Source organism: Ambystoma mexicanum, chromosome 4p, assembly GCF_040938575.1.
Source record: "Ambystoma mexicanum isolate Mex_15411 chromosome 4p, UKY_AmexF1_1, whole genome shotgun sequence".
Classification (NCBI taxonomy): domain Eukaryota; kingdom Metazoa; phylum Chordata; class Amphibia; order Caudata; family Ambystomatidae; genus Ambystoma; species Ambystoma mexicanum.
Window position 1 is genome coordinate 1,153,116,022 of NC_090927.1, and position 19,995 is coordinate 1,153,136,016.

Sequence of the window (19,995 nt, forward strand, 5' to 3'; positions counted from 1 at the left end):
TAGGTTAAGCCACCCAATATTTGAAGTGATCATTGTAATGCGAGCCATGCCTTAATAATGAAGAATTTGGCAGTAAAGGAAACAGCAGGAGCTCAAAATTGATCATGGCTACCAAGCATCAACCCAGTAAGCAGGAGCAATGATTACCTAGTACAGACTTCAGTGCAAATCTGCCTTCCCCCGTGAAATACGAACTATGCGCCTGATATCCACACAAAGATGCCCAGAAAAGACAAATGGCCAGGTCTGGATTGCCAAAAACAAATTTCCAACATGCAAGTGTGCTTACGTGTCACAAAGGCATTTTTGAGAATCGGAGGCTGGCAGTTGCAGGCTCTGGGCTTGCAGTGGTACGACAGACACTTTAAAACACTTCCGGATTCTTAAAGAGATGTGCTTTGAACCGTGCCGGCCATGCTGAGCTTTACTTGGTGCCTGTGAGCCCTTGTCAGATCACAGGTGGAGGGGAAAGTGCAATGCCATCAGGGATCTGTACAGACTTCTCGGAGCATCTCCCTTCAATAAATAGAAACTCATGCGCAACATGAATGTTTCATATTTATTTGCCCTCTCGGACTACTGAATGGAGCATATAAAGGAAAAAATACATTTACAGTTATGGGTCCTTTAAGGGGGTCCTTTAAGGCTTGTCACTGTAAAAGCAGTTGGGGATCATGATATTGGTGGAGGGCAGATCTCAACCCTCCATCCACGTGGCAGATGTCATTGAGTGAACACATTAATGGTGAGTGTTCCACAGCCACCAACATATTCATAAAGTGGCCGACGACTTGCAATCTTTCTGAATAAAGGTCTTGTAACTAGCAAGCCCCATTGCACGCACAGATTATGTGGGAGAAGTGCACTTTACATTATTTTATTAGAATTATTGTTCAGCACCGGACCTACTCAGAGGATCTCAGAGTAACTTACAAGTTTCAATGGTTGGAAGGTGGGAATGAAAGTGAAGTTACAAAATATTTTCAGGATAGTATAGGAAGATTAGGAGAAGTGGTAGCAGGGGAGGTGAAGGGACAGGGTTATGTGTGGGGACATATGTTTCTTTTGAGACTCTTTCTGAAAATCGTTATGGAGGGCTTAGCACAGATGTGGAGTGTTAGGGTGTTCCAGGCTCTGGGCACTCACTGGATAAATGCTCGTTTTTGTGTGCATGTTAGTTTACAGAGTAGAATGTATAGGAGATGCTGGCTTGCTTGTCTGCTGTTTGTGTGGATGATGGGTTTGAGTTTGTTGCAAAGGTAAGATCGGATTTTGTGTAAGTTGGCTTTGAAAACCATGCAGAATCCTTTGGAAGCAATTCCCACCTACGTGGAGCCAGTGGAGCCGGGCGAGAGCAGAGGTGATGTGTGAATGTTTGGGTAGGTGGAGGACGAGTCTGGCTGCTGCATTCTGTATGGCTTGCAGGGATATGGGGCAGAGGGGCAGCAGGAGAGTGCAGTAAGGAGAGCATTGCTGCAGTCCAGCTTGGAGAGAATCAGTGCTTGGACTGCAGTGCAGAAGTCGCCAGTAGGAAGAATGTGTCTCATCCTTCATATGTGTAGTTTTAGGTTGCAAGTTTTGGTGATAGTAGCCATTTGGTGAGTGAAGGAAAGGTGGGGGTTGATGGTAATGCAAAGGGATTTGACAGGTGTGGAGAGGATATGTGTGGGTTGTCTGCAGAATGTTCTTTGATACAGGCAGTGAGTTTGGCTACGTGTCTAGGGGAAGGGCAGGGGGGTGCCGATACAGAGATATTCTGTTTTGGAAGAGTTGAGCTTGAGGAGGTGGGTGGCTATGTAAGTGGCAATAGTGAAAAGGCAGCTTTTGGAGGGTGTGGAGTTGAGGTGGGAGGAGATTTCAAAGTATATTTGCGTATCATCTGTGTATTGATGGAAAAGACATTGGGGTTAAGGGTCTGCCCAATGGATTCAACATATAGGTTGAAGAGGAGTGGCGAGAGCGAGGAGTCTTGCGGTATACAGTCCTTAACCGGGGTGGGGTCAGATAAAAAAATAAATAAATAAATTTTAAAAAAAGAGGCATGAAGTTAAATGTGTCCTACCACACTCAAGAAAGCACTTAGGCACTTAGGTATCACTTTGTCTTTGGCACAGGGGTCTCTTTTGCACCTCTTACTTTCTCTACCTGGGTTGGACCAACTCATTACAGAAAAAGAATCCCAAATACTTGACTGCGGGTAGGGCCAGGCGACACTTCTTTGGGTTGGCGTTGAGTCTGGCATGTTGCAGAGTTTTATATATATATAGATGGGCTCCTCCCAAGGTTTACTATGGATGATGATGTCATCTATATAGGCCCCACAGAAACACAACTAGTGTCTTAATATTAGCTTTTGGAAGGTTGCTGGTGCGCCATGAAGGCCAAAGGGGAGCACCTTGAATTGAAATAGTCCTCAAGGGGAGGAGAATGCAGTCTTTTCCTTATTATTAGGGTTTAGATGGACCTGGACCTGCCAATAGACCTTGGTCATATCGATTTTGGAGATATAAACGGTTGTGCCCGATCGATCATGTCATCTATCTGAAGCATGGGATAATTGTCAAATTGGGACACAGCGTTTAATTCTTTAAACTCAATGCAAAATCTCCACGACCAATCTTTTTTTGCCACCAGGACTACTGGCGAGGACCATGGACTCAGAGGGCTCCGTTTTGTCAGCCATTAGCATTTTCTCCACTTCCTGGAGGATTACTTCTTTTCTAGCTTCAGGATTCTCCATGGCTTCAGGTTTACTACCTTTCCCTGAGAGGTACGATCGCAATGATTAAGGCCCTTAACCCTCCATGGTTAATCACTGAAGGAATCTGGGAAATGGGACAATAGATTGTCAAGGTTATGCTTTTGTACGATACTCACGCATGTGGAGAAGCGAACAGCTGAGTTTCTCTGATGGAGCAGGGTGCAGATGAGCCTGTCGGCTCTTTTCAGCAAGCACAGCAATCAAGAGCTCAGGAGGCGGCGTCCCAAATATTTTCTTAAGAATAAGCATGGCACAGCATTGAAATGCCTGCGTACTACGTCCAAGCTTTTGAGGGCAGGGCAAAGTGGTGCTGTACTGTTGTCAGAAGTGGTCCTGTATCAGTGCCTGGCCATGCATATGTGCCAGGAGATGGATACATATTAGTGCATTTGAAAGCAGGGGACAGGAAATTGGAGACAGCTCTAATAGTGTTAGGGAGAGTTTTCTTAAGCGCCATTTCTAGGGCAGAGCTTTATCCGCTTACATTTTATTTTTGTACTTTATTTATTCAAGTTCACGTTCACTGGATTTTACATAGAGTACACAGTGACCATAATTCAAAGTAATTCACAGTCAGTTAACATCTAATAACTCATGGCAGTCATATGAGGGAAACCGACTCTCCGCCGCTGTCTTATGTCACAGGGATAACAAGGAATCAAACTTAACAAGTCTCATATCACAGCAATTTTACAAAGTGAAGTTCTGATCCACCGCCTGCTCTCCCTCTACCACTCTATTACTAGTTGCGTCCCCCAGCAGGACACTCACCGGATCCCATACATCTGCAGGCCTGGATCTAACAGGTTGTAGTGTGCAATATTCCTGTTCAATATCACAGCACCACACTAGATGTTTAAACCACTTTGCTAATGTTGGGACCTCATGAGCAGAGCATTAGAATACATTGTTTCGCTAGTAACATAAAAATGGACAGTAGCTTGGGATCCCCAGTAGCCACCCGAACAAACAAAGAATATTTAGCAGGACTTCGCAGATGATTATTCTCCGTTACTTCAGCCACCTTCCTCCAAAAAAGTTGCCAGGAGCAGGCAATTGCCAGAGGATATGTATAAAATCTGCACTATTGCATTTGCACATAGGGCATCGCCCATCACAGGACCGATCAAATCTCTTCTGCACTGCTGGAGACATGTATGCCCGATGAAGGCTTTTAAACTGTAGGAGTTTAAACCGAGAATTGATCGCCACCTTTCTTTTATATTAGCAAATATACCTCCATCTCGCATCTCCTAAGTCCTCGCCAATATCCGCCTCCCATCTTAACCTGCTAGTTGGTACCTCCCTGGGGGCAGAACATAACGCCAGTCGATAAATTGTAGAGACCACGCCCTTTGTATTAGCAGAGTTAATCAGAAACTTCAAAAGGGGAACAGTCTGTGGTTCCTCCGGAAATGACACCAACCAAGCACGAAATGCCTCCTGAATTCTAAAAAATTGAAATGCCAGCCCAAATGCGTCTCCCAACGTAACTTTAACTTGGGAAAGTGACAAACTGCCTAGCACAGTAAAAATCAGCCATGTTCCGAACCCCAAAGCAAGACCACTCCTCCCTGATGTGGCCATCACATGTTGGGGCCAAACACGGAGTGTCCCAAATCCAATTTCAGGGGTATATGAAAAAGCCATAGACAACCTTTGATGCAACCTCCACCAGGCGTGGACCGCGCATGCCGCCAGATCAAAAAGGTACTTCTCGTTAATTTGTCTAGAAAGCAAGGAACTCTGCAATGAATACGGGGAAGAAGACCTCCTTTCTATCCTCACATGCGGAAACTGTTGGGAGCCTGGCAACCAATACGACCCAAATGACACCTGTGCAGCCAGGAAGTACAATTCCAGATCTGGTACATAATACCTCCCTGATCCCATGTCCCAGTAAGTGTTCCCCATTTGATTCTGGGGGTTTTCTGGTTCCAAACCAACTTAACCATTAATGACATCGGCGTCGCAAAAGATTGAGGCCTGGCCACCCCAGGACATTAAGAAACATATACAATACCGCCATAGGGACAATCACTTTTATAATAGCTACCTTCCCCAAAAGCGAGATTCGAAGCGACACCCACCGGTCAAACTTGCCCCGGAGTGCCTATAGGTAAGCCCCATGGTTCTCTCTAAAAAGCTGAGAGTGACTCCTGCTCACATGGATACCTAAATTACTTTGTAGAAACGTGCTCCCAACGAAACTACTCCGCTCCGGGGGTTGCGAAGTAGCCTCATTCAGTATGAACAGGATTGATTTAGACCAGTTAACCTGTAAACCTGATGCTTCTCCAAACAACTCCATCTCATGTGAAAGAGGCAGTAGATTAATACCTGCTCCTTTAATTACCTGGATATTTAATGTACAAAATAATATCAAGCAAGATCAGTGCCCCCAACCCCTAGTGCAAGCGCCAGTGTTCATAAAAAGACCTCAAATGCACAGCCGACTGCTCCATCGCTAGTGCAAACAAGAGCATAGATAGCGGACACCCATGGTGTGTTCCATGCCCAAGTTTTTACGCTGCCAAGTACCTACCGAAAAGGCCTATCTTCACAGTCACCTTGGAGTATAACACCTTAACGCATGCCAGAAAGTATAGCAGCACTCCGACCTTCTCTAGTACAGCAAACAAATAATCCCAGGCGACTGAGTCAAACACCTTCTCCATATATGATAGCACCCCAATTGCCTGTACAGGGGGATCAATCTGTGCCAATATCCCAAACAACCGCCATAAGTTAAAAGCCGTGGACCGACACGGAATAAAACCAGCCTGGCCAACATGCACAATAGAAGGAACAAAGGGGAGTAATCCATCAGCTAATATTTTGGAGAATATTTTCGTGTCCATGTTGATGAGGGATATCGGCCTGTAAAAGGCACAATCGAACGTGTCTTTATCTGGCTTCAGAATCAAAGATTATTCCTTCTCGCATCGTAGGAGGTAGAGATTCAATTTCAAGGCTCTCGAGCCATACCTGGAGCAAAAATTCTGCCACATTGGCACCAAATTTCTTTAGAAACTCAAGAGTTAATCCAGTCTGACCCTGGTGCTTTGGCTGTCGGGAGGTCCTTAATAGCCCACATAATATGAACTGTTATTGGTGAACCCAACACCTTTCTTGCTTGACTACTTAACCCTTTCAGCTCGACCGCCTCAACAAAGTACCTCATATTATTCTTGTCTGCTCCATCTCTAGCCGCATATATGTTTCTATAGAAATCGCGAAATTTTACCAATATCAACTCACGATCTGAAACCAGAGAGCCATCTACATGCATTATTGCGGGTATATCCGCCTGGCCCCTGGCGCTCTTCACGAATCCGGCGAAATACCTACCCTGTCTCCCTTCTTCCCCATATCTACGCGGCAACTGTGGGATTTCAAGAAAACTCACTTCCCTATCCGCCTCCTCTCTAAAGCGATCTAACGCAGAACGAGCAGCTACCAAAGACCCAACAGAGTTACACTCTGTATTCCCAACCTCCAGAGTTCTAAGCTGGTTCGCCCAGTCTTCTACGAATCACCTTGAGCATCCCATCGATCGAGATGCAGCGACCCCTCAGGTTCACCTTAACTAACTCCGAGAGGGTCCCAGCTGAAGCCACCGATCCCACATTACATGCAAAGAAGGCCAATATAATCTCCCTTTATCTTGATTCGATACACCACATCTATTATCGCTTGACTTTTGAAGCGCCATTGCAGGCAAACGACCGGGGAATGATCGGAAAGCGTCCTCGAAAGCACAACACAATACTCAGTACTGCGAGCCAACGCTGGTACCACCAATATGCAACCAAGACGGGAACTCATGTCGTGCACAGAGGGGTAAAATGAAAACCCTCTCTCATAGGGCTGTAGCTTTCTCCACAGATCTACCAATCTAAGGTCTGCCACCCCTCCCCCCAGAATTGCACTGGTAGTCAAGGAAAGGGATCTTGCACTCACAGTCAATCTATCTCGCCCCTCATGTAGGATCGCATTTAAGCCCCCAGCCATGCACTTAACCCAGAGGGCATCGTAAAACCCAGGATTGTCCACGTTCGGTCCATACACATTGACCAACGTAATGAGGTTCCAGGCCAGTGTCCCCGACACTATAACAAACCTCCCCTCTGGATCCCTCTCTTGATGCAACAACCTGAATACCAATGACTTGTGAATAATAATTGATACACGGCGGGGGTGCGACAAGGAAGAAAGTGCCTCTGGGATGAAAGTCAGGCAGCGGCGGGGTACACACTAAGAAATTCCTGGACTAGCATCCACCATGTCACATCAGTTGATGGGTGCATAGAAGGGCACACTCAGGAGACCGGGGCTGTATCAACAGCCGGTGACTTAGGTATGCCGTGAGCAGTCCCCAATTGTTCCTTGGACGAGAGTCAATTGGCTGCATTTTCGCCCAGTGTTCCTCCATGTCATTAGCCCACACAACATCTCTCAACCAATGTTCCATGTTGGGGACATTTGCACTCGTCCATCGCAGTAGTATGCACCGTTTATTAAGGAGAAGGCACAGTTTTTACAAGTTTGCTTATGCTGCCCATGGGGGGAGGGAGGGAAATCAAATATATAGAACAGGCAGGACAGTGGGATGGGATGAACCTCCCGGTCCATCATTTCCAGAACGGCTGTAATTTCAGACATTCCCACAGTATGTGAAAGTGTTTGGCATCAGGACGATTGCATCTAGGACACGCCCTGGTCCCTTCATTAGAGAACAAGCGTACCCTGGCCGGTGTGTAATGAAACCTGTATAACACCTTCCGTTGTATCAATTGAAATTTGAAGTTATATTAGACTGTTTGTCAGTGTGCACATTTCTGACCACAGGTCATCCGTGATGTTGATTTGCAAGTCAGCTGCCCATATGGAACGGGCATGTACGGTGGTACAGCCTGACTGTTCTGTATCATTCGATACATCGATTACCCCAGACCGCGATTGCCTCCTACCGCCAGGGCGTATTCTAATAGTGTGTCATCTGCAGGCTCCCTTGGGAAGTCTGCCAACATTTTTTGCATGCTTTGCGTAAGCCTGCATATTGTAACCACAGCGATGATGTGTGGTGCATAGGGTCTGGAATGTCACTAGATTGAATTAAATTGCCCTCCTGGTAGAGTGTCCCTAGTGTGTCAAATCCGTGCCTCACCAATTGTTGTGTGAACCGGAGTCCATTTGTGGTAGACAGGGTATGCAACCCCACAGGGGGATGTTTCTATGGTACAGGGGTGATACCCCTACTATATGCCAGATTTTCCATCAAGCGAACGCAGTGGTGCTAGCCGGGTCATATCCGCAACTATCCGCAAAGGCGATTCCTCAGAGTACCAGCAAGTAGCAAATCCTGCCTGTGCGGCCACCCAGTATGAGCTAAAGTATGGACAGCAAATCCTCCCCGGTCACATGGTTGCGTCAGTGTGCTCCACTTCAGGCGCACTGCCCCAGAGTGCCACACGTATTTACATATATCAGTTTATAAGTCTTGGAAGAATGTCTGCCCCGGCCACATCGGTATGTTAAGAAATAAATATAGCAATTTAGGGAGCACAGTCATTTTGAGATGCGCTATTTTGCCCGCAATTGTAATGGGGAAGATTAGCCCATCCTCTGAGTTCATCTCGCAGCAATGCAGCGTACACAGTGTAATTATGGTCATATTACACAGGGCAGTGTCTGGCGATGGCGATTACCAAGTAGCATATGGTCGAGGGAGTCCACCTGAAACCCTGTAGGTCAATTGGTGGGACGGTGGCATTTGGGAGGGGGTGAAGAGTTCTGATTAACTACAATTAACTCTGAGGCACGATATCTCACTGAAGTCTGAGATGTCAGACATGATGGGCTCCAGATGTTTAGAGGGGTCTCTTATGTATAGTAGTGTATTGTCTGCATATAGGGAAATCATTTCTGGTTCCCCAGTCATCCTGATACCCTGGTATTTATGTTTATTTCGTATGAGATCTGCAAAAGGTTCAATGACAATCACAAATATGAGGGGTGACGACAGTGGGCAGCCCTGTCGGGTGCCCCTCTCTATCGCAAAATGCAGAGACAGTGTCCCATTAGTATCGACCCTGGCAAAGTGTATAGAAGACGCAAAGAGGCGAGGAACTCGGTACCAAACCCACATTTCGTCAACACTGCGTACATGAACCTCCAGGATATCGAGCTGAATGTTTTTTGAACGTCTAGCGCGCCCGCAACGCTTGAATTCCAGGGTCTATCTGAGCCAGTATATTAAAGACACCATAGATTCAGTGCGTGAATCTCCCAGGGATGAACCCTGACTGGCCCGGGTAAATAATGTGCGACATAAACGGCATCAGTCGTATGGCTATAATTTTTTCTAATATTTTAACATCTGTGTTGATTAAGGTGAGGGGCCTATTGGAGCCGCACTGTTCTGTCGGTTTATTAGGTTTTAGCAGGATTGTGACAATAGCTTCAACGCATGGTGGGCGGTAATGTCTGCAACCTAAGGGATTCTTGCCATAATTGCAATAAGTATGGGGCTAGGTGGGTCTTTTATCGTTTGTAGAATTCGGCCGTGAGGTCATCAGTGCAAGGGGCTTTACAAGATGTTAAGTTTGATAGTTTTGATATCAGTCAGAGAGATTGGTTGTTCCAGAGAAGTTGTAGAATTGTGGGAGAGTTGACTAAGTGGTAATGCCTCCAGAAATCTATCAATATCTTCTGATGTGCGTGTATCAGCATCTGCATAAAGATCTGTGTAAAATTTGGCAAACAATTTATTGACTGCTTACGGTGTGTGTACAAGGTTACCTGAGGTGTCAGTAATCACCGGCATGTACCCACTGCCCCTTTCCTGGCAGGCTATACGAGCAAGTAGTTTACCCGGCTTTTCCCCCACTCCATATCCCTGTGCTGCCATAGGACTTCACTTCCAGCTCTGCATGTGATGTGCTCCAAGGCGGGTGGTTAGGGGGTGGGGGGAACAGTCGTCAGACCGCCCTCAAGATCCCTCAGTTTGCCCTCGATTTTCTCAATGTCTCGATATATCGCCTTAAGGACACTAAACTCTGTAGACATTGCAGTCCCCTGCATGTATAGTTTGAAGGTTCCCCAGAGTGTGATAACCTGCGCCACAGAACCCACACTGGTCTCAAAGAACAGTTTCACATGGTCATCCATAGTAGACGCGAATTCTACATGCAGCAGTGCCTTTGACTTAAAGCACCAGTTGTTTCGGGGTCTGGGGAGCGCAGATAATGTAAGGTGAAGATAAGTTGGAAGTATTCAGAGTAAGTTCTGGGAAGCATGCAGGTCTCCCTGACCCACTCACCCCCATAAGCACAGCAGAGATTAGCCACATATCGATGCGGGAGGATGAGTCGTGGCCCAATGAGTAAAAGGAGCAAGATCGATTGCTACCGTGAATGCCCTCTCTGATTGTGTAAGGGTGCTCTGAGAGAATGTAGACATGTCTAAAAGGGGGTCAAGGAGAGTGTTAAAATCCCCTCCCCACATTATAGGGACTAGCAGATATTGGGACAGCTTGCCAATAACTTCTGCATAAAATTGGGGGGTCAACAATATTAAGAACGTAGACATTCATTAGCAATATCGCCTGTCCTGCTAAGGTTCCATATACCATGACATACCTACCCAGAGGGTCAATGTCCACGTGTCTGCTCTGGAATGGGATGGATTTGTGTATTAGGGTCATGACTACTCTGGCTTGTGTTGAGTACATTGTGTAAAACCGGTTCCCAACCCACTGCCTAGCAATTGCCTTGCAGATCGCGAAGCGAGCATGCGTTTCCTGCAGGAATAGAATTTTGGCTTTGTGTCCATCTACATACAGATGTATTTTACGCCTCTTAACTGGATTCCCAAGGCCACACACGTTCCAGCTAAGACATATCACGTCATTCATCTCAGTTCCAATCGTGATAGTCTGCCCCACCACCTCGACCCCCAGCTCTTCCCACAACCCCAACCGCAAAGTCCACTAAAACGCCGGTCATTGGCCCAATGTTTGTCATGGGCGATTTTTCTGCCGTAACCTGCAAGACCCGCCACCCACCTGCATCACCCGTTGAACTTGGGAGATGAAACCCTGCCAGCAACATACCCAACAAAAAAAGAAAAATACCAAACTCCAAAACTGTTAGCACAACCTTGCATGTGTGTCTGGCGCATTAAGCAACCCGGACGCATCCCAGACTTAAGCACATAGATAACAGGATATATGTACACAAAATTCTTCCAAGTCCGCAATCACCCATAGGGGTGTCACTTTGCCATTGGTCATGTTGTCATGGTAGAAGGAGCCCTCCACCCCAAGGTAGATTGTATGGTAATGCCACGGTGACCAGGGATCACTAGGTGATCGGGCAGGAAGTTCCCTCGAGGCATGTAGGTATCCATAGTATTAGGCTATAGCACAAGAACATTCTTTAGCCATCACGCATAGGGTCAAGATTTCGTCCAAGAATTTCATAGCTTCCCCTGGTAGCATGATGAAAATAGGTCTCGTCACTCCATTCCACCCGAAGCTGCAGGGAATAGCATGGCATATTTCACCAGAAAGGATTTTCTTTCCTGCTGTACAGCTACCGAAAAATCTGGGTATAAGTGGATCCTGTTTGAGCCCAGCATTAGGTCTCTTTGTTCGCGGGCCGCCTGTAGAATAGCATCCCGACTCAGTAGTTGAGAATACGAGCAATGATTGGGCATGGAGGTGCGCCAGGTTTAGGCTTGGGCGCTAAGGATCTGTGGGTGCGCTCAATGGAAAATTGCAGAGATAGTACGGGATTGCCCAAAAGTGGCAGCAAAGTGTCAGTAATCCATTGTTCCAGGAAGGATTCGGTGTTGCTCTCTGAAATCCCTATAATGGAGATATTGTTTCATCGGGATCTTGACTCTAGGTCATAATTCTTCTTCTACACCTGTAGTACTCGCTTGTAGAGTGTGGTTAGTTCAGCTCGGAGGTTAGACACGCCATCCTCCATTGAGCGCATCCTGGTCTCCGCCTCGTCCAAACGCTGGTCCGTTCTGACTATGCGCGACTTAATGGGGTCAATGGTGCTAGTCATATCATCGAGTTTGCTATGTACCTTAGCAAAACCTTCCTGCATGCAAGCCATAATGCGCTGTGTTTCAGTGGGTTCAATAGGGGAGGGTTCCCCGCTCCATGCCGACGGTTACTTCTGTACTCGCAGATAGTTGAGTGTATTCTTAGTATACTGATTCATGGATAAGAGTTTTGCCGCTCCCTTTTGTCATCCTCCTAATGTGAATTGGGAGTCCCGGCTAGCAAGTGAGCGCTCCTTCAGCGCAGTGCACACTTCCACAATAGTCTTTAGGGTTCCCGATGTGTCACCAGGATGGGAGAAGGATTGGGGCTTAAGTGCCAGGTCAATCAGTTGTTTGGGGGTCTGCACTTTTGTTTCGGTGTGAAGGCTGGGGCACCCACTCAAGGTGCGTATGGTCTGCCTGGTAGTTAGTGGGATGGCCCAGTTTCCCAGCGTCCACAAATGATGTCAATGCTCTGTCCAAGGTTGCCGTGTGAGCCCTCTCTTTCAAATTTGCAGGTGGAAGTCACCATCCCCACACAGGAAAAGGTATTGCAGCGGTCAGTCCTGAGAAAGTCCGCCCAGGCAAGGGTGGATCGGGTGCTCAAGATCAGGCCACCCACAGTTCTGCAGTTGGCAGCCCGGCCACGAAGTGTAAAGCGGGCACCCGGCGCAGACAGGCCAGCCCGCTCCTTTCCTCTGTTAGAGTTATTCTGTAGGTGGTCTGGCCCAAAGAGGATCCCCCCGCGCCGCATATATGATGCAGCTCACCCCCTCCGTGCAGCCTCCACGCCTTGGGCACCGGCGCGTACTGCAAGCGGTCTGGTGGATCTCCGATATACTCGAGGGGGGGCTAGGGGGGGTCAGGTCAGCAATCGCCGACAGGCCAGCTAGCTCCTTTCTTTTATTGGAATTATTCGGTATGTGATCTGGCCTGAAGAGGACTCCCCCTGCGTTGCGTGTATGATGCGGCTCACCCCCTTCCATGCAGCTTCTTCATCCTAGGTGCCGGTGCGTATTATGAGCCGCTCTGCTGGTTCTCCGATATGTTCGAGGGGGGGTCTGGTCAAGAAGTGCAAATCAAGTGTAAAGCGGTGGTCTGGCCCAAAGAGGATCCCCCCCAACCCCCTTCCCATCCATTCATCCATCCATCCTCCCACCCCCGCGCACGGCATGTATGATATGGCTCGCCATCTCCATGCAGGCTTCTAACCTTAGGCGCTGGCACGTCCTGTAAGCTGTTCTGCTGGCTCTCCGATATATTCTGAGGGGGGGCATTTCACTAACTCCTCCCCTCTGTCCAGCGATCACCGCTGATACACCCCCACAGCACGGTGTATTAAGGCCTGTTGGTCGAGCAACAGGGTTGTGGGTGGAGCTGTGCCCGGCTCAGTCGCAGCTTCCCTCGCCGCAGGGAGAGAGACAGCCCGTCTCTCAGTTTGCCAGACACACCGTTCAGGGTCGTGATGCAGCCACAAAGACAGACAAGAGTGCCCGGGTCCAAAGGACAGCTGTATCCACTATGGTAAGTGTCTGCAGAAGGAGTTGTGCGTCCGGATGCATCGCCCAGTGCGGGAGCTCTAAATACAAGCATCCTTTTCGACTGCCGTGCAACAGAGCCCCCCTGGTCGAGGTTTCTGCACTGAGACTCTGTGCGCTCTCTCCACTAAACTTTGAGGGTAACGGGATGATCACCCAGAACTGCCTTGATGAAGGTCTCCATGAACAATTCCATATTGTGTGCTGGTAGCGACTACAGTATCCCCACAACTCTAATGTTGCTGCGTCGGGACCTTGCCTCCAAATCTTCGTTCTTACCTTTGATTTCTTTCACTTCCTTCTGTAGTCCATGAATGGCCAAAGTCACTGCTCATGTCCTCTAGCACCCCCACTCTGTGCTCTGCTTCACGCAAGTGACTGTTCTCCTTCTCTAGTCTCTAGTCTCTCCTGCATGCGATCCATCTTATAATCACACCATCAAGTTTATTATTCACTGACGCCAAGCCACTTTTCATTTCAGCCCGTACCAGGCTCAACTCTGAGGACTGACCCGTTGACTCTCCGGACATAGTCATGATCAAACCGGGCGATGCCACCTCCTCCTGCCAAGTTGAACGAGGAGCAGCCATGGTGTCCTTACACAACGCCAGCCCCTCCTTCTGCTTGAATTGCAGGCAGCCCCGCTTCTTATTCCCTTTGGCCATCTGACAGCAGCACCCAGATCTCCACCTTCTCCTGACCCCTTCATGGCATGGTCAGTCTTAACCTTCTTTCATCCAGTGGAGAGAACTAGGCTCGAGCCCGACGGCCACCCGACATCTGCATATGTTTACTTAAATGTTGCTTACACCCCCTGTCGACTATTATTTGCCCACCTAGCAGCACTGTCCAATACTCCACTGGCATCACATTTCAAGTCATCCAGTCACTTTTCTGAGCCAATTATGCCAGCCCCATGCTTAGGCCTCCTTCACCGCCACCAAGCTAGCAACATGGCAGACTTGCTTCTGCTCTCTCGTGCCAAGCAGGAGCTCAATCACCCTCAACAGGTCAGCCTCTTGGGTTTCCCTGAGGTCCTTAGCTCCACTGTGGCTCTCATGAGCTATCCCAGGTTGCTGGAGTGCCTATCCCAGCTCGCTGATATACAGTAACCTCTTTCAATGTTAAGCAGCACTAGTGCCAATGGGATGGCCAGGTCGTCCTAGCATCTATCACAAAAGGCACTGCTCCATCAACTCCCACCCATGCAGTTTTGGTACAGTTCGGTCCGCGGCTGTCTCCTGACCCCCACTGGTTCCACTACTAGGCCATATGCAACTGATCTTCCACTGTGTATCCGTCTGCCTATACTCTCAGCAGTTCACGGCAGTGTCCTAACCAAGGGCTTTAGTTTATTCCCCCAGCTCAGAAAACCTTCCCACTTCAAAATCACTGACATCACCACTCTTCACTACACAGCGGGCCCATTCATCACGAGCTCCGCATCCATTCACTCGTTTTAACAGTCACAGAGCATGGTCCCCGCCACTCACACAGCTCTGTCCCCCGCGGAGCAGGACCACTCAGCAAAGGCACCCAGGCAGCCCAGGTACTACGATCGCAATCATGGACCACAGGCCCTGCTCCTCACGCGGTCTCTCTGCACTCAGTTGTCGTGTAATCACTGTCAGGCAGGGGCACCCCATTGTCCAGTTATCCCTCAGTAAAGGCTTGCTCGCCAGACCCCAAACTTCAACTGCAGAGTCACCTCTGCTCTCCTCTGGTCTTCAGCTAATTAGGGCTCTCATAGCTGGGCCAGAAAGGACATATGCCCCCTCCTACTAATCTTTGCAGTCAGAGCTCAGAAAGCAGCAGCCTTCTTGGTGGCAACCTCTCGTGCGCCCCCCCCTATCCATTTACATAATGAGTTCCTAACTCTTCCAAGTGGTAGAACAGCACAAGTAGCCAAGGCAACCTTTCAGAAGGAGTGAAATCATTTAAACATACAGTAAATAAACAAACATACAGTAAATATTTTTGACTATCACCTATTAAGGGAAGGTCCACAGAATAAAGCTGTAAACCCAATTCTATATTAAAAGGTTGTGAATAGGAAATAACTGCAAATATTTTGTTAAGTATTCAAAATAAAGTTGCAAAATATGTATAAAAACATAGAAAGTTGTCTCACAAGAAAATTAATTGCTCAAATAGTCCAGAGAAATCCAACGATACTTTTCATAAGACACAAAGATCTTAAAAACGCAATTAAAATCCATGTAACAATAAGTGTGATAAAGCCAGTAATCTGACCTTGTCCAGAGGGAATAGGGAACCCTGCTCAGCCTGTGGTGGGAGGCCTATCAGGGTGGAAAGGGGCAATTGAGAGGGCCTCAGTTCCTGTACTCTCACCATGTTCCAGCATGTAGAGTAATAGTACCACTGTGAATCACCACATACCTCTTCAACCAAGTGTTTGTGCCCATTCATTTTTTCATTTCAAAGCAAAATCCTGGGTGGACTACCCGCAAGAATGCAACCCATCAGAGCCTTCAGGCAGATAACTCTAGTTGTTGGGTTGCTCTGACCAGCAACACGAGAGAGCAGGGCCAAGTGGAGCAAAATAGTAGCAGCATGGCCGCAAGGAATCCTGTTCCTGGCAGCCACACAAGGAACAGCATTCTTGCAGCCACGGAAGGAATGCACTACCAGATGACATCAGTGCATGCCACGCTCGAGCAGCCAGAGTAGGGTTTCACAACAGAAACCATAACGAACTTGCCATGGAGCGGCTTCCCAAAAAAAAAAATATCTCCCTCCTCCAATCCCCCACCAAACACATATTATGGACTTAGTTGCAGAACTGGAACACTTCCTCATGCGGGACACCATCCTTCTGGCATTGTAGACCTGTGTGGCAAAAAGGGGCTTAATCAACCTTTTATGTATTCGATCACTTGCAACAACCCCTGGCCAGGGAAGTCAGGGCGAGATTGGTTAGGAGACGATCAATGGGAGGAGGGGAAATAAGAAGGGGGACAGGAAACCTGAAGTTGTGGGTTGTTCAAGTGAGGTTAGAGGAGGAGGAGGTGGCAGACCAAGTAACGAGGAGGAAGAAGGATGGTGATCTGGAATGTGGAGGTATTTTAGAGAGGTGGTGAGGTATTGGCTGGTCAGAGCAAGTGGTACTGTGTGGTGAGTGTGTGTGAAAAGTGGGTGACAGTATTAGAGAAAGTGGAGCGAGTGAGTGGAAGGTGATTGAGAGAGTGGAAGGAGGGTGAATGAGTAGAAAATGGGTGTGGAGTATTAGTGGAGTGGGGAAAGAGAAGTAGTAGACTGTAAGGAGGCCAATAATAGTAGAGTGGAGGGGGAAGAGTATGAGGGTAGCAAATACTAAACATCAAAGGATGGCGGTGCAAGGAGAGAGACATCGGAGGGACAGAGGAAGAAGAACTATTAGAGAGGGCGGGTGAGGTTGGAAGGAGAAGAGTAGTGGAAGAGGGGTAAAGCAGCAGTGAGACATAGGGAGAAGAAGAACAGGGCATGAACGAAAGGAGATGGCTTGGGGTTAAGGTGTCGAACCACAACTGTAGTGTAGGTCCAGCTTAGGGAGTCACAGTGGGAGGGTAGTTTAAGAAAGGCCTGGTATGAAAGTAAGACAGACAAGTGACCACAGTTCAAGGGTGTTTCTTTCAAAGAGGGTTGATAAATGCCTAGCTAAACCTAAATCTAAGATGGGAGTAAGCTACGATCATCAACTAATAAAGAAAGCATTCCTAGGGGAGTTTTGTCAAATAAAAGGGGTGTATACAAAAAAAACTATTTCCAATCGTTACTACTAGTTACAAATAGTGTGGGGGATACTTAGGCCGTTGGCCTCCCTTCCCCAAGTTTTCAGCACAGGACAAGGTGAATCACTCTGAGCAAAGCACACACTCTGGCGTCTGCGGTACGAGGATATAATGGCAGTTCCAGAATGAGGGCCTTCAGTGCTTAAGTCTCTTGTTTCATCCAAGTCTTTTGTTTCGGAGGGCACCATATACAAAACAAACGTAGAAAGTTCCTTTCTTCTTGTAACTAAACTATCTTGGATGTTTCTCCCTGGATCCCCCTTCACATTCAACTAGTCTCCCTCAGCTGGGTTCGGACCAATTGTCATTCATTTTATACCTATTGAAGGCTTTCGATTGTGCACAGGTTTTACTTCAACATGCTGCAGGACGACTTCAATTTAAAGTTCTTTTCTGACAACGCAGTTTCCCTTCAGTGAGAGATTCACATGAGCACCCTCTTGATGCCAGACCACTATTTATAGGGTAGCTTTCAACAGTTCATTCACTTGTTCGCACTCTTTAACACATGCGCTTCAAAAACAGTCCTGTGTGGAATTTTTCATACAATGTTGCCGCTTCCAACCTTGGTTCAAACAGAGTGATTTTGTATCGGTTTCTTCGACTCACCGTCTGTGCTGCTTTTACTGGCGCAGCTTTCTTGTAGGAGTCAAGGCTAGTACCACAGCAGTAATAGCTCCTCCTGGCCTGGCTTATATACACAGCAGCGCCCCGGATACCTTTGATGCACAGCGTAGGTCTGCTCAGCTTTCGTTCCTTGTCTTTGGTTTCTCACTTTCCAAGGCTCGTGTGAATAGCAGTTTCTAGAGGTCAAGGGTACTTCCCTCCTTGAAATCCTCTCCTGTCTCACTGCCTTTCTCCTCGTGTTAAATTGCCACCTTGGAACTGATGCTTGCTCGTCCTTGCTCAGAGTGTGCTTTTGTGCTCTGCCTTTTATCCGTGTGGGGGAAGTGTGATGGGAGCCAGGTGTGTGTAATGATTAGTAATTGCCTGATCTTGCAGAACTAAGGTGTTGGGACATGTCCGGTATACGGCTCTGGTGTTAGTCCATTGTTGCTCACGATTAACTATCCATGAGAAGTGTTTGTGTCGGGAAAAGGGGTGGGGGTTGAGCTTCCAAGTTGGATGGGGAAAAGGTGTTACAGGAAAAAGTATACCGCGTCTCACCCTTCAGTGTCCCACTTCCACTCCCCGAAGACCCCCCGCCCATCCAGGTGATCCTCCCGCACTGGTCCAACCCCAGGATAGATATGGCCGTGTCCTGGCCACCTGGATGACAGATCCCCAGGGACTAGCGGGTGAGACACCTTCCAGTTTCTTACAGTAGACCGATAAGGTGATGGCCCGACAGCAAGGCAGAACTTTGTAGGGATTAACAAGCGCAAATCCAACCTGGGGAGTAGGGACAACTGGGTTTGAGAGGGCATTGTTTCATCTAGACAAGAGTGTGAGCCACGGGCCTTGGAGCCCTTTCTTTTTTTTTTTTTCAACTTAGTTTTATTGGCATTTTCATAATATAACAAGAGGGCGCAGAACATTTTCACAACTTGTGCGAGTAACAGGCCCAAACCCCCCCCCACCCCAAACACCACCACCCCCCCCCCCCAAAAAAGGGAAAAACCCCAAAAAAAAAAACTTAGTCCTCATAGAACCGTTCTGCTGGGGAGCCACTATGTAAGCTCCGAGAGTCTGGAGCTCCAGGAAGAGCGAGAGCATTAACTATTAGAAATGGCTTATGAACTACCATCGACCCCGGGCCGAGGGCCCTGTCCGCTCTCTGTCCCCCTTGAGGATCAGTGCACATCCCAACCCCATGTCTGCTGTGCCTCGTACCAGTTTGCGTGGAAAGAGCCCAAATTATTGTTCATCATTGCCGTCAGTTTATCCATCAGGTACATGTTTTTTACCTTTTTTAGCCAGACCTCCTTCGATGGGGTCTCCAGGCTCTTCCATTTCTGGGCCAGTGCTACCCTTCCCGCCCTTAGCATTGTCTCCCACATCCTAGGGTATCGGGGAATGTCCGAGTCCTCCGGGGGGAGGCCCAGCAGCATTGTCAGGGGGTTCTGGGGGAGAAGCTCATCAGAAACTTCGGCGATCCAGCCCCTCACCTTCTCCCAGTATGCTTGGGCTTTCGGGCAGTGCCACCACATGTGCCCTCTCGTACCGACCTGGCCACATCCCCTTGGGCATGCGGGGGACACTCCCGTGTACATTTTAGCCAACTTCATTGGATCTCTGTGCCACCCCTGTAAAATCTTGAAGTTGTGTTCCATATCCGCCGTGAATAAGTTCCCATGGAAGGCTATTTTGAATATTCTCGCCCAGGCGTCCTCCGAGATCTCATCCCCCGCTAAGTCATTCCAGAACGAGCGGAACCCCCTTCTCTCCCCTAGGTTGAGCTTTTCGAAGGGGGTCAGCTGTCTTTTCAGGTTCTGGCCCCAGGCCTGGTCACATAGAATACCCTTCAGGCGGATGTATTCAAATATGGAGAGGGACCCCTGACCGAGGGCGTCCCTTAGTTCCTCATATGGCCGGAATTCTCCCTCCCTGAACATCTGCCCCGCCCACTCCATTCCCTTGTCTGACCACGACTGGGCGTTGCGGAACCCCCTGCTTCCCAGTTTGAGGGGGTGACCCCAAAGAGAGGACATCGGTGATGGCCATGATGTTAGGTGTGCCGTCTGGGGACCCTCCCTCCAGATCGTCCAGAGGACTCCCAGGGTTGGGTGGGATTTGAGTCTGTTTGGAATAAACTTGCTAGGGGCACAAAGGAGGTCCCGAATCTTCAGTGGGTGGGCGTCCATGTCCTCCAGGTATGACCAGTAAGTGCCCAACCCCTCTTTCA

At 48.2% G+C, this 19,995-nt stretch overlaps 1 protein-coding gene across 1 annotated transcript in view; it reads right to left on the minus strand.

Moving 5' to 3' along the window:
* The window catches only part of MTFR2 (mitochondrial fission regulator 2), a 288,587-nt gene that overhangs the window by 127,865 nt on the left and 140,727 nt on the right, over positions 1-19,995 (minus strand). The window lies entirely within an intron of this gene.